The sequence below is a fragment of the Giraffa tippelskirchi genome, chromosome 1 (assembly GCF_054371585.1).
Source record: "Giraffa tippelskirchi isolate mGirTip1 chromosome 1, T2T-mGirTip1v1.2.pri, whole genome shotgun sequence".
Taxonomy (NCBI): domain Eukaryota; kingdom Metazoa; phylum Chordata; class Mammalia; order Artiodactyla; family Giraffidae; genus Giraffa; species Giraffa tippelskirchi.
This window is the reverse complement of record NC_137275.1, coordinates 166,564,119-166,580,021: the sequence shown is the minus strand read 5'-3', so window position 1 is coordinate 166,580,021 and position 15,903 is coordinate 166,564,119. Positions and strand designations below refer to the sequence as shown.

General features: G+C 38.8%; 1 long non-coding RNA gene across 1 annotated transcript in view; it reads left to right on the top strand.

Moving 5' to 3' along the window:
• Positions 1-640: 640 nt before the first annotated feature.
• Positions 641-15,903, top strand: part of LOC145511644 (uncharacterized) — a 30,442-nt gene continuing 15,179 nt past the window's right edge. Inside the window, exons 1-2 of the long non-coding RNA XR_014058020.1 lie at positions 641-801; positions 9,602-9,783. This is a non-coding gene — a long non-coding RNA (uncharacterized LOC145511644). The remainder of the gene's footprint in view (positions 802-9,601; positions 9,784-15,903) is intronic.

The following is a 15,903-nucleotide window of genomic DNA, read 5'->3' as shown; positions in this document are numbered from 1 at the left end:
TGGCAAGATTCCTGAATATTTAACAATTGCCTCTCACAAGCCCATATGAGCTGGCACAGGCTGGCTCCAGCACACCACTGAATATGAAACACTTGGCATATAATAGATACTCAATAAGTTTTAGTTGCTCTCTCATCCTCACAAGGCACAGGTTCTTTCTACTATCTGTGTAACTGTTGTTTGATAAACACTATCTCTTTGAACTTCCCAAGAAATGATAAGTCATTGTTGTAATCTATGTAAATAAAATGAACTCTCTCCTGTGAAGATGGCTGCACAACATCTCACTACTTTAGAGGGTATATTAAGATGTGTGAAGTCCCCAGAATTCACCTTACGGGACCTTTGTGACATCCCAAAGAGATAGGTTGACATGGTTTGTAGCAGCTAAGACTGAGGTAAATTTAAAGCCTGTGGAGACCATAAAGCAGAAAAGAAATAGGGATTTCAAATAAGAACCTTGGATAAAACGCAGATACTCTGAATTATAATTGAGCTCTTTCTCACATATGCAACTTGATGTAACATACTCCAGGGTGGGTAGAAGTGACACATTTACTTACTGTTTCTTAATGATTCCCTTGAACAATTCCCATTAGGGCAGCTGTCCTATTTGTTCATTTGCCTGCTTTCTTTAAAGGTGGACCATACACAGCTATTTCTATCCAAGAAGGAGTAACTGGTACGGAATTGTCCTGCCACAGTAAACAGCTAGAAAACTGGACAACGCATATGAAATGACTGTTTTCAGTTATTGGGATCACAGTGTATTCAAGATCCAAGAGAAGAGAAAAAATTGAAGTGAGTCCTCAATTTTCTGCCTGGAAGTAAGGTTGCCAGATAAAATTTGGAATGCTTAGTTAAATTTGAATTTCATACACATAGCGAATCATTTCTTAGTATAAATATGTATAAAAACATAATATTGAATTTGATTTGTTAAATCAAGCAACCCTACCTAGAGGCATTTTTTTTTTAAGATTATTTATTTATTTTTGACTGTAGTGAGTCTTCAATGTTGCATGTGGGCTTTCTCTAGTTGCGGCAAGAAGGGGCTACTCTCTAGTTGCGATGCATGGGCTTCTCATTGCAGTGGCTTCTCTTGTTGCAGAGCACGGGCTCTAGGCACGCAGGCTTCAGTAGTCGTGGGATACAGGTTTGTTGCCGTGCAGCATGTGGACTTTTCCCAGAACAGTGATTGAACCTGTGTCCCCTGCATTGCCAGGCAGATTCCTAACCCCTGGACCACCAGGGAGTTCCCTCATTGATGCTTTTTAATCAGAATAAAAAAGAAACACATTTTTGCTGCTAAAGGCACTAAAGTTATATCAAAGAACCTTTGACTTAACTTTTATATTATTCTCTATAGCTGTTTTCTTTCCACATTCCCCTTAAAGCACATGAAAAAACGTGTGTTTTATTTTTAATTTTACCACTTGTCTCGCCTTTCTTCCTTCACTTTCCTCTCTTTCATTTGAATCCCATTTAAAATTGTCTCTCCTAAGTTAACAATAGAACGTTTTACCAAGTTGTTATATCATTCCTACTTGGAAAATAAAAATAAACAGTAACCACCAAATAATCCATGTTTATTTTCTCGTGGCAAAAAGTGAAATCTCTTGTATCAGGAAATGACTGATTGATTTGTTTATTCATCATGAGGTTAAACAGAGTCCAACCTGTTCTAACACAGCTGTGTTGGTGGGGCAGGGCTGGCCGGGTTTGTTTATTTAAATTAGCTGATTAGAATTTGGACCCCTCAAAAAGTATGTTCTAAAAAGCATATGGTAGGAACAGTACAGAGAGAATACGTTTCTCCTGTTGTCATGCTTTCAGCTTGATTGGTGAATAAAGTAAGAGGGCATGACAGGACATTCCTTGTCACTATCATGTCCAATATGACATGGGGTTACATCATGTTTCTAATTCAAACATAATTAGTCATGTCCATGCCTTAGCATTTTTGGAAAAAAAAAAAAACTTTAGAGAATGAAAAGATTCTGAAGAAGATATGAAAAACTAAAATCAAATTCAAATCAAACTGTCTGCCACAACCCTTAGCAGATTCAGGTCACACTGTCTTGGAAGGGACTAAAATGTCTTAGATTAGCTTCTTGTGAACAAGACGAGAAACCAACTGAACCCTTGCTGAAAATCTTGTGCATATATCCTGAGGGTTGCCACAAACCTCCAATTTGTGAAAAATGCAGGATCTATGAAGCACAATAAGGCAAGATATGCCTGTACTAAAATAGTACATTAAATAAATAGCAACAATTTAGTTTTAAATGCTCACACATTGTTTGCTCTCAACCTATTTAGAGAATGGAAAACATTTTTAGTTGTGATAGTTGTGAAAAACGAGTCATACTGGTGGCTTATGAAACAGTCTCCCCTCAAAAGTCATCCCCTGAAACCACTTCAGTGTCTTGCTGATTGAATGAGTTACATAACTGTCTATTTGCTTAGCAGATGTAAACTTCTCTGAAACTAAGCCATTAATCCTCAAATATTTTTAAGTCTACTAAACCTAACGTTATGACAGGGATGCTATAAAAACAAGGGTCTTAAACTTTTTTTTTTTAATGTGACTCACCTGACTGTGTAATTGATTTCTCTTTTAGAGCTTTTTCTAATGACAAAACTTAGTACAAGATTCTCCTCTTTGTGGTGCACCAGGTTTCTTAAATCTGTAAGTTTATGTCTTTTCCAAACTTGGGGAATTTTTGCAGTTGTTTCCTTGAGTACTTTTTTTCACCCCTGCCCTTTTTCTCCTCTCCATCTGGGATTCTGATGACATGAATATGGTATCCTTTGTTATAGTCCTACAGGTTCCCAAGGTTCTGTTCATTTTTCTTTCTGTTTGTTTTCTTTAGGGTTGTTCATATTGGGTAATTTCTGTTATTCTCTCTTCAAGTTCATTGATCCTTTCCTCTGGTCTCTATATTCTACTGTTGAACCCATTGATGAAGGCTTTATTTTGATTCTTGCATTTGTCCTGTTCTAAAGTTTCCATTTGGTTCTTCTTTATATCTTCTATTTCTTTGCCAAGGTTTTTAATTTGTTTAATTCATTTTAAGTATGTTTGTAATTGCTTGTTGAAGCACTTTTTATGATGGCTGCTTTAACATCCTTCTCAGGTAATTCCAACATAAACATAATCTTGGAATTGATATCTGTTGATTATCTCTTCTCATTTGAGATTTTCCTGGTTCCTTATGAGTGAATTTCAATTGTATCTTGGACATTTTTGCTACTATATTGTGAGATTCTGGGTCATATTTAAATCTTCCATTTTAGTAAGTCTTCTAGGGAGGATGGAGCTTCCCTGGTGGTTCAGATGGTAAAAAATCCACCTACAATACAGGAGACCTGGGTTCTATCCCTGCGTTGGGAAGATCCCCTGGAGGAGGGCATGGCAACCCACTCCAGTATTCTGGAGAAACACCATGGATAGAGGAGCCTGGTGGGCTACAGTCTGCATGGTCGTAAAGAGTTGGACATGACTGAATGACTAAGCACAGCACTAGGAATGATGGTGATGTCTTATTGTATCACTATCAGGTTGCGTGGATGCTTATAGTCCCTACTTGGCCTGTACTGAATCCTGGAAAGCAGGATTGCTGGATAGGAGTGGGAGTTCAGACTCTCCATAGGCCTGTGCTGACATTACGGGGGACTGGGAAGCCTAGTTATGGCTGGAATGTGGTAAAGGTCCCAGCTTCCACCCAGCCCTCTGGGTGGGAGGGGCAAGTCCTGGCTCCCCACCCGGTCTTTACTGAAAACCTGGGGCAGAGGTTGGGGGTAGTCTCATTCCCATATGGTGAGGATAAAAGTCTCAACTCCTTACTGGAAGGGAAGAGGAGTGCCTTGATATAGCTGAGCAAGGACATATGTCTAGGCTCTCCACTCATAATTTTCTGTGGAGTTTGGCTGAAGAAGAGCAATTATTGTCTAAGTTTTGTTTTGCTAGGCTGCCCCTTTCCTTTTCCAGTAGCTGTAGATAAATGATTTTTTTCTTGGAGATTTTTTTTTTTTTTTTGCCTATACCTGTTTCCAGGCTGCCTGCTTCTCCAGAACCCAGTATGGGCTATATTCATTTTATATACAGTGTCCAGGGCCTTTAGCTGTCCTTAGCCAGCTTAGAGAAGCAAAGAGACGTGTGTTTACTCTTTTGTCCTGGAATTGGAAACTCAATATCAAATCCCTACAGTTCTACTCTCATTGTCATGGCATTGTAAGGCAGCTGTTCCAAGAAGGAAAATGAACATTTGAGCCCATATACTTTTATTTCTAATGCTCACTACCCCTAAGTCCCAGTACATCTGGGTGGATGTAAAAGGTTTTACCTCTGCACCCAACACAACAGCTTTCTGCTTCGTGTCAGTGCAGCTGGTGGGAAATGAGACAGTTCTGGTGCCAGAAATCTAAATTTCCCAGGTGTTGTTGTTTGCTTCTGGCTTGTAAAGTGTGGCTCACTAGCTATGCTTCTTCAGGGAACATAGCTGCCAAGACAAGATCTCTATTCTCTATCATGAAGACTCTACCTGCTTTTGTGGCATTTTAGAACTTAGCTGACATTGCATTTCTGCAAATAAATTCTACACTGGAACAAGAGAAGGAATCATCACTTTTATAAATTTCACATGTACTCTCTAACAACCAATGCAAGCACTTCAAGCCTTGAAATACTTGCTGCTGGCACATATTTCAAATAGCAATTGGGATTGCCACTTAAGGAACTGCAGTTTGTACATTGCACAAAGGCACCCAGCCAATGGGACAAAAGGGAGCTAGGATCCAGCCTAGGCTCCTCTTGCCAAATCATGTACCCACAGAGCTGCATCATTCAGAGGGGGTGTCTTTTTCAAACTTGCACAAAGGCTCCCTATAAGCAATCAGCTGTGTTCTGAATCTAACAATAGCAGTATTGCAGCATCTCAAAAGAAGCGCTCTCTTGTATTCCATAAACTCATTATACTTGAATATTCAATTGATACTCATACATAATTTATCTCATCACTTCAAAATCATTTGTTTTCAGATTTTCAGGCCTTTTAAAATGATCTCTAAATCATCTGATGTAGGGTGCATTGAAAATTTTGGTAAAAGTCAAACTGGCTCTTTAAATGGATTTCCATTATCTTCCTGGGAGGGCACCTTCCTGTTAGTGAGGACTGTTCATTATCAGGTACTGGGCAGATAAGCTATGCTTTCTGGTAGACACAATCCCCCATCCTTTAGCTGTGAACAAAGCCTCTGCCTTACCTGCTCTGATCATGGGACACATTAGTATATGCTTCCAGGGTAATCGGATATCTCTGCAGTCTTGAATGGCTGCAGCACTGATTAAATCTGAATACTGAAGGTTGAAATAGGAAACTAGAGAGTTGTGAGAAGAGGCCCAGCATTTGCCTTCTTAACCAAACAGTTAGTGGCCACTAAGTGGATGTATCTCTTCTCAGAATAAGAGCTTTAAATTCCTTGGATCAAATAAGCTTTATAAAATATGTTGGTCTTGGTCTTACTTTAAGCCAAGTCTGATTTAGATGTAAACAGTTGGCTCACATCGAGACAAATGACAAGAGAGCACCAAAGCACACCCTGGTTTCTTAATCCACAACATTGACCCTTTATTTCTGACTTCACCAAAATATTAATATTTTATAAAATATTACTAGTTTTAAAAATGAAAATGATGATGAACTGGTCACTATGCCAGAAGCACTGAACTGGGCTCCATCCTCCTCTTTGCCAAAAAGCTGTTTGCTCAGTTTAGCAAGTCTCCCAGCACTACTGCAACCCAGGGTTCATGTCCACTAGGTGAAGAGTCTAAGCTAGCCCTCACTCGAATTTTTATACATCCCCAACAAGTATAGCTTGAGTGTGTGATGTTCTTTGAGTTGCTTTTTTTTTCCTTTTTTTTTTTTTTTATAAATTTATTTATTTTAGTTGGGGGCTCATTACTTTACAATATTGTAATAGTTTTTGCCATATATTGACATGAATCAGCCATGGGTTTACATGTGTTCCCCTTCCTGGACCCCCCACCCACCTCCCTCCCCATCCCATCCCTCTGGGTCATCCCATTGCCCCGGCCCTGAGCCCTTGTCTCATGCATCGAACATGGAATGGTGTTCTGTTTCACATATGATAATATACATGTTTCAATGCTATTCTCCCATGCTATTTTTTTTTCCTTTTTTAAACATTTACTATAATTTTCCTAATACATTTAAAACTTTTTTCTCCTTGATGTGGAAATTGATTTCCCAACTGCTAATTCTCCTTTTTCAACTGTACTCAATTTTAACAAAAGACAAGAATTCTATAAACAGCCACACCCCTTTTGCAAAACACCATCATGTCACAAGAAAGTTCTTTATTGAAATTCTATTGTAAATAAAAATAAAATAAAATCTGGAGACTCATTTGTTATAATTTTATTTATTTATTTTTATTTTTTGCTGTGCTGGGGTTTTGTTGCTGCATGGGCTTTTCTCTAATTGCAGCAAGCAGGGGCTACTCTCTAGTTGTGATAGGCAGGCTTCTCATTGCAGTGGCTTCTCTTATTGCAGAGCACAGGCTCTAGGGCAAGGGGGCTTTAGTACCCGCGGCTCAGTAATTGCAGCTCTTGGTGTCTAGAGCATAGGCTAGATAGTTGTGGCTCACAGACTGAGTTGCTCCGTGGCATGTGGAATCTTCCCAGACCAGGGATTGATTGAACCCATGTCCCCTGCATTTACAGGTGGATTCTTGACCACTGAGCAACCTGGGAAGCCCAGAATCTGGAGACATATTTAATCCTATGATGGATTAAAGAAAAACAAAACTCATTAAAAGGCCGAGATTCATGGTCCTCCTTTGCCATATGCTATGAGATCTTAGTTAAGACACTTACTTTCCCTGGATCTTTGCTTCCATATCTACAAAGTGAACAAGCTAAATTGGATACTTTCTTAATGATTTTTAATCCTATAACTCTCTATGTCAAATAGTTTTGAACTGTTTACTCAGAAGTCTCAAATCATTAGATGAACTAATGATTTTTAATATGCAGATGAAACAACTGGAACTCAAATAAGCTAGGTAACTTGCCCCAAATCACAAAACTAAACTGTGGAATAGCTGCTCTCTTACCCAGGCCTGTCTGATTCCAAAGCTCATGCTTTTAGCTCTACCTCCAGTGCAGTTCTCCCCTTTCAGGGGAAGAAACTCTGGTTTCCATAACTTTATAAATTCTGCAACTTTGTAAAAGACAGGATATACATACACACATACACTGGAAAGCCACTTAGGAGAAAGTACAGGCTGCTTGAGGGTTGGCCTCTATACCTTGTCCTTCAGTTAGCTGACAGTAGTTCTCAAACTCTGACCTGGACCAGAAGGATCAATAACATCTTCAAAATTGTCAGAAATGCATATTCTCAGGCCTCAGCCCATGCATACTGAATCAGAAACTCTGGGAATGGGACCCAGCAATCTGTGTTTTTAACAACCCCTCTAGGTGATTCTATTATCCACTACAGCTTGAGAACCACTGCATTAAGATGTATAACCTTGGGAAGTAAGGTAAGAACTCTGAGCTCCATTTGCCAGTTCTGAAATCCTATGGTCCTTCTATGACCTAACACCTGAATTATTAATAAGTGGATAAATCAGGTTCATATCCCTAATTCTAAGAACTGATATCCAATAAAGGGAAGGAGAAGGCAGATGAGGACAAAGAAGTCAGCCCTCTTCATATAGCCCCCAATTAGTCAAAGCAGCAGTTTTATTTGTGATGATTTAAGGAAGTAATGCCTGTGACATTCCAAAATAGAACATTTTTTTGGAGTCACTCTGAACGCCTCTACCTTTTGGGAATTAAAAAATTTATTAGGCAACTTGGAGTTCAGCTCAAAGAAAGAATCAATTAAAAATATGCATTCTGTTTCTTCAGTCTTGCTTTAAGTCATTCAGGAGACAGTTTCTGGGAATGGAGTCTAATAGGTCATTTTTGCAAACTGGAACAAAGTAATATCTCACTTCCCAGGAGTTAAAACCTCTCCTCCTACCCCCACCACCCGAGGAGGTGACATGTATTTTCGGATTCGTTTCAACAAGAGATGACATAACCAGCCTTCCAGGTAGCTTCAGAAACTCATGTTTCCCCAGCTTAGCAATGACTCAGCAGACGGCATTTGAGTATGAATGGCCTTGAGTACCATGCTAGCGCCAAGTGTTGTATTTTCATATTTATTAAACGTTTTACTTGCTCACAGCCTAAGTCCCTATAACTCCATTCTTATGTTGTACATGACTTGGGTCAGAAACCTCCTCATTAGGCCTAGCCCTAGGGTTAGAACAAATGCTATTTTTCACTTGTGAAATTGAAGCTACCAACCATCATTAAAATATCTGGTGCAGGTAATCATTCAGTGAATGTTGTCAAATGAAATAGTGAGTTAACTAAAGCAGTGCCCAGACTTCAATTTAGCTTGTAAATAACAGTGATAGTTGCTCACCATTTTGAACACACACTCTTACCTATTGCTTTCATGATGGAGAATGACACATTCTTAAATGTCTCCTCAGAACTGGGGCTCAGACTTTAGCCCTGAAACAGGTTGATGTTCAAGAATCATATGTCCTACCTTGAAATAACAGACAGGGACAACTGATTAGGGCAGATAAGTGGAGAAATAAGTAAAACCATACTTTTTAAATCAAATATTTTATAAATAAAAAATAATTTATGGGTGTCACTTATATATAAAATATTAATAAAATATAGACAAGTTATAAAGAATATAATAAAATAAACATGTACCCACTATTCATATAAATAAAATTTCTTTGTATATCAATATATATGTATATACTATATGTAAAGTATCTCTTTATCTAGAAATTGCTATTATCTTAATTTTTATTTTCCTCTTGCTTTTCTTTATGGCTTTATTACAAGTCTTTATATATGCATATACAAAATATATTATTAACTTTGTTTTTAAACTTTATATGTAAGGTATTATATATACTTCTAGTATTCTTCTGCAACTTGCTTTTTTTTTCAATTTAACATTATGTTCCTGAGAACAAATCCATTTTGCCATATACAGCTGTGGTTCATTTATTTTTACTGCTGCATAGTATTCTATTGTATGAACATACCTTAATCTATTCTTTGAGTTAGTGATCATTTGGATTGTTCCCTGTTTTTGACCATTACAAATAGTGCTATCGTGAACATCCTTATACATATCTCTTGATCACTCTATAACTGCCTAGAAGTATATAAATTTCTGAGTCACAGAGAATGCACATTGATAAGGCAATAATAAATTCTTTTCTAGAGTTTGGACCAGTTTACACTGGTACCAGCAAGAGTTAAGTATTTACATATCCTCCCAACATTTGATGTTGTCATCCTTTCTTATGTCTGCCAGTCTGCTGGGTGGAAAGTGCTATCTATTAGTTTTAATTTGTAGTTCCTCCGTAATTAACACGGTTGAGCATTTTTTCCTGTGTTTATTGGCTTTTCTGATTTCCTCATCTATGAAGTAAATACAGTTCATATCTCTCTTTACTTTCTCAACCCTTTTATATCCTCATGTAGGTGGGGAGTTGGAGATACATGAGTAGTGCTGAGGTAAATGAAAAGGAATGGGCATGATGAATGTTCCAAGAAGAGAAGACATCGTGATTGAAAGGCCAGAAATCACTGAAAATGTGGTGTGTTTGAGAAACCAACAGAACTTCCATGGTATATGATGCTAAAATGGAAGCTTTGACTTTAAGGTAAGAGAGATCTGAATTTGAAGCAAGTTCTAAACAGACTATGCTATAGTAATTTCAAAGTATATACCCAGAAACTAGTGATTTAACTCTTGAATTCCAAGTGAGGAAATGACTTGTGGAGATGACTCGATAGAGTTATTTCCACCACTCCCTCTAAGGGAGAGGCAGATGGGATGCTTCTTTTCACCACACGATTAGAGAGGAGGACTTCAGTGGGATGAGTAGAATTAATATGTACACTGAGGAGTTTAGGAGACATGGTGAACTGACATCAACTCATGCTTTAAAAACGAGTCAAATGCAGTTACAGTGCCAGGAAAGAGGTCAACAGGCATCAGCTTGAAGTCTACATTTGGTATGGCGTCTTTAGACAATGTGAGCTGGGAAAGAAGTTTAATCCTTTTCTTACCTCTCCTCTCTTCCCTGGTTCAAACCAAATTTAGCACATTGAAGTGGGGTGTGAGAGGTGGGAGCAATATGTGGGAGAAAAAAAGAAGCAACTATGACCCATCCTCTTCCTTCAAAAGCAGCCAGCCCACGCTGGACTGCAGCAAGAGGGAGGGGCACCATTCAATTTTAAATCAAGTTGAGGGTTTTCAGTGTCATATGCGACTGGATGTTTTGAAATATTGAACTGAAAATGTGTTGACACTGGAAGTGACCATAAGATTTTCTATTACCCAATAGGGAACTGAAAAGTTATTGATACTGCAAGCATTTTCATCCAAGCATGAGAGAAGAAACAGGTTAAAGGGACAGTGGGAGACAGATACTGTTTTCGGATGATGCTCTGATTTTCAAAAATGATAAAACTAGAGAGCAGCAAGAGAAGAGGTTGTAAAGAAGGTGGCAAAGGCCAGATCTGAAGGCAGAATGTGGCATAGGAGGATTTTGGACTTTCCCATAAAGGCCCTGCTGCTGCTGCTACTGCTAAGTCACTCCAGTCGTGTCCAACTCTGTGCAACCCCATAGACGGCAGCCCACCAGGCTCCCCAGTCCCTGGGATTCTCCAGGCAAGAACACTGGAGTGGGTTGCCATTTCCTTCTCCAATGCATGAAAGTGAAAGGTGAAAGTGAAGTCACTCAGTCATGTCCAACTCTTCTCGACCCCTTGGACTGCAGCCTACCAGGCTCCTCCATCCATGGGATTTTCTAGGCAAGAGTACTGGAGTGGGCTGCCATTGCCTTCTCCGCATAAAGGCCCTAGAAAGCTGGTAAAGAGTTCTAGGTAGGGAAAATTTGTAATCAAAATTGTGCTTTTTGAAAACTCCTTCCAGTTTCAGAGTAAATGATAATGTGAAGGGCAGTAGGGTCAGGGGTTACCCAGAGGAGGCCATGATTTAAGAAAAAATAGGTGATGGCTTGGTCTCAATTAGTTGCAGTGAGAATAAAGAAATGGAAGGTTGGGGGGAGGGGTCATAAGTTTGAGAACAACTGAGGATGGATCTCAAAGTAAAAAATGGCTTCCACGTTTCTGATTTGGACCACTAAGTAATCAGCAGCACTATTTGCAGAAACTAGGAATTCTTTTGATCTTTTACTCTTTTGGGAGGTATACAGGGTAAACAATAGTGTCCCAATCTTACTGATATGGTGACTAATATTCAAGAAAACCATGTAATTTGCTGAAGTCCACATAACTCATTACATGCTGAGAGCCGTTGTCACCTTCTTTCAGTTTCTACTTCGAATGACAATGCTTGAAACTAGTCCTTTTTGATTGCACTTAGAATCAAATGCCCCACTGCAGGTGAAGCTAAGGGTAAAATTTAAAGGAAGAGAGAAACTGGATTCTGATATAGTTCTGAAGCTTAAAATATTTATACTCTCAACAATTTCAGCAAAACATAATTATGCTTCTTGGAACGTGGAAACATTTCATGAAACCCTAGATTTTAATACAGTTGAGAAAACTCTGAACTGGCCTAGGAAACCTTTTGTTTCTCTTCCAACCACAATATTCATATTTGGCAATTTATCTTTTAGAGCAGTATTCCTTGAACCTTAATATGCATGTGAATCACTTGGAGATCTTGTTAAAATGCCAATTCTGCTTCAGTAGGTTTTGGGTGGGGCTCAAGATTCTGCGTTTTTAGCGAGCTCCCAGGAGATGTCCAAGCTGCTCCTCCGAATTTTGAAAAGGCAAGGTTTTAGATGAGCCTAGAACTTCTCAAAGTTGTTGTGGATTCTGAAAGAGACCAGAGGAAAAGGACCAAAAGGAATCCCAGAAATGTAATTATGTTGGGGATAAACAGATCTAACCCTTGGGAAATGATGAAGTAGACAAACTTTGCCAGGCCTATTTCCCTGCTTTCCAAATTCCTTTCCTCATTCAGCACCTGGCCACTTCTCAGTCCATCTTTCTTCAGTTTAACTCACTAATCCTTGCCTAGGGGCAGACTAGAGGGTGGTTTTTCCTGTTACCCTTCCCTGTAAGCTGTATTTTCAATTGCTGTTTCAAATTTCAAGGCCCAAAGAACAATTAGCTTTAACATGGAATAAGAGGCTATACTTTGGTATTTGGGGAAAGGGGTTGCTGCTCAGTCCTCCTTCAAAGCTGACATAAATCTTGGAGAAGTGGCTTGTCTTATAGGGAATATTTTATCCTGCTTAATTTCTCCTGCCTCCTAGAAATCAATCTTTAAAATATGCCAAATATTAAAAAGGAAAGAATTTCTCTTCAAAGAATATGTTAGCAACTTTGCGCATGCTCTCCTTAGTCAGAAGTGCTACGGAGAGTAATGACACTATTGAACTCTCAGGGAGTTAAGGGGTAAACAAGTGGAGATGGATTGAATTAGACTGAATTGTTCCAATTAGAACCTAACCTAAATGTTAGATTCTGCTCTGGATTTGGCCATTTACTTTCTCTGTGACCTTGGACAAGTCATTTTACAGCTTTAGTTTCAGTCTCTTCACAAGTGAAATGAAATAACAGGACAAAATAAGTTCTAAGTTTCCTTCTTGTTCTCAAAACTGTATCTGAAATTGTTTCAGGTGAACAACAACAAAAAAGATAATTTTTAAGCTGCCGTCTTTTACACTGGCTGGTCATCAAAATCACTTTGGAGAGCTTTATAAAAATATGGGTCTTCTCCTACCCTGTTCTGATCATAGATGCAACCTTGGAAATTATTTCATAAGGTTCTCCTGGTAAAGTCTGTCCATCAGGGTCAATTTGGAAATGGCTAAACCAAGACCAAAAAGTGGTGCCTGGGAGATGCTGATATACATCTCAATGATTTAAAACCACTTTGAATATTAAAATACAAATAAAATTGATTTTTCATTTCCATAGCTAATTTTATTTCATAATTTGAAATAAATTTGTGGTTGAAAGCATTTCTTACTTTTTGGTATTTTGGGTTTAATTTTCTTCTATGTGAGCTGAAACTCTATTATCCTAATATATACATATATATAATTTCGAGCATTACAAACATATAGTATTAATGTGATCTTTACCATTCAAGGGCTTCCCTCACAGCTCAGTTGGTTAAGAATCCACCTACAACGCAGGAGATCCTGGATCGATTCCTGGGCTGGGAAGATCTGCTGGAGAAGGGATAGGCTACCCACTCCACTATTCTTGGGCTTCCCTTGTGGCTCAGCTGGTAAAGAATTTGCCCACAATGCAGGAGACCTGAGTTCGATCCCCAGGTTGGAAAGATCCTCTGGAGAAGGGAAAGGCTACCCACTGCAGTATTCTGGCCTGGAGAATTCCATGGACTGTATAGTCCATGGGGTCCCAAAGAGTTGGACATTACTGAGCGACTTTTACTTTCACTTTCACTTTTCACTTTAGCATTCAAGCTAAGGTTAGAGGTTTAGAGAGTGACAAGCTATCTCCTGATGTGATTAAAGGATGACTATTCCAAATTTTCTAAGATAGTCTCTTGACCCATGGCCCCCACATTTTTCTTGTGCTTTTCTTTTTTTAATTGCAGTATAATTGATTTACAATATTGTGTTAGTTTCTGGTGTACAGTAGAGTGATTCAGTTTTACATATATATATAGATAGATTATTTTTCCATTATAACAAAGATATTGAATATAGATACAATAAGATTACTTCAAGATATTGAATACTGTTCCCTGTGTTATACAGTAAGTCCCATTGCTTATCTATTTTATGCATAGTAGTTTGTATCAATTAACCCTATAAATTAGAATATTATCCCTTCTCCCCTGCTTTTCCCCTTTGGAAACCATAAATTTGTTTCATATGTCTGTGAGTCTGTTTCTGTTTTGTATATAGATTCATTTATATTATGATTTAGACTCCACATATAAGTGATATCATATATTTGTCTTTGTCTGACTTACTTCACTTAGTAATGTTATCTAGGTTCATCCTCATGGCTACAAATGGGAATATTTCATTTTTTATGACTGAGTAATATTCCACTGTGATTGCTGTCTGTCTTGGCAGCGCCTCCACTATTTAGTTACCCAGTTCCAAAACCTGGATTCTTCTTTTCCCTGTCCTTCAGAGAGAGACCTGGATTCTATTCTTTCCTGTTCTTCAGAGAGAGAGAGAGAATGAGACAGCAAACGGGGCAAAATGTTAAGCATGAATCTGGTAAATGATATGCAGGTGTTCTATATACTTTTCTTATTGTTGTTCCCACTTTTCTATAAGTTTGAAATAATCTAAAAAATGAAATTAAACAATCAAAGCAAAAACATCATTGGCTTCCTCAGAATAATGTCCAAAGTCCTTACCTACTTCTTCAGACTCACCTCCTGCTATTTTTCTCTCTGGTGTTTAAGCTTCAGTCACAATATGTGTGTGTGTGCTCAGTTGCTCAGTTGTGTCCGACTTTTTGTGACCCCATGGACTGTAGACCACCAGGCTCTTCTATCCAGGGAATTTTCTAAGCAAGAATACCGAAACGGGTTGCCATTGCCTACTCCAGGGGATCTTCCTGATCCAGGGATTGAACCAGCATCTCTTGCCTCTCCTGCACTGGCAGGTGAATTCTTTACCACTGTGCCACCTGGGAAGCCCTTAATACATGATTTCAATTCATTACCTTTACACTTACTGTTCTCTAAGTTAGAATGCTATGATCTTCATCTACTTTCTACCTAGAAAACTCCTATTTATACTTTCATACCCAGTATATAATCCCTCCTGTATGATCCCTATGTTATTTGACAAACTTAATCACCTGACTTTCCTGAACTGTGTTTCTCATTTTGACTTCTATGCCTGAGAAATGGAATATTTCCCACCATATCAGTCAACAACAGATGTCACAGTCATAGACAATTGCAGCCACCACAGATGGTGAGCTGGTAGCCCTGAGGGATCTCAGGAAGGAAAGAATACTTGTCATCTAGCACATATCAGATTGCAGCCACTTCTCACAGTGAGCCCTGAGGAAACTGGCCCCAAATAGCTGAGATGCATATCAAATGAATGACTTCAATGAGTCCAGATTCTTGCATCTTCCCATATATAGAAAAGTTATAAATTCCTTAACTTGGGTTATTTGACTTTCTTTAATCTACAATAATCTTTTGACATGGACTACCTGCCCTTTGTTGCAAAATTTCTATATATAATCTGGCTCCTCCTCTTGGCTCCTCCCTTTGCCTCCTCCGAGCAGTTCTCTCAGAGTTACTTGAGATGCTGTCTCTTGGTCTGAAATCTTAAAAAAAAATTCCTACCAAATAAAACATAACTGTCTGGCTTCCCTGGTGGCTCAGTGGTAAATAATCCGCCTGCCAATGCAGGAGACACGGGTTCCATCCCTGATCGGGGAAGATCCCACATGCCACAGAGCAGCTAAGGCCGTGTGCCACAACTACTGAGCGAGCACTCTAGGGCCTGGGAGCCAAAACTACTGAAGCCTGAGGGCCCTAGAGCCCATGTTCTGCAACTAGAGAAGCCACTGCAATGAGAAGCCAGCACACCACAACTAGAGAGTAGCCCCTGCCTGTCACAACTGGAGAAAAGCCTACACAGCAATGAAGACCCAGCACAGCCAAAAAATAAAAAAAATTTTAAAAGGATCCTGTTTATACATATAAAAAAATAACTCAACTTTTAAGTCATAAATATTTTTTAAGTTTACATACCCTTTTCTCACACAGTATCTGTTTCTGCTAC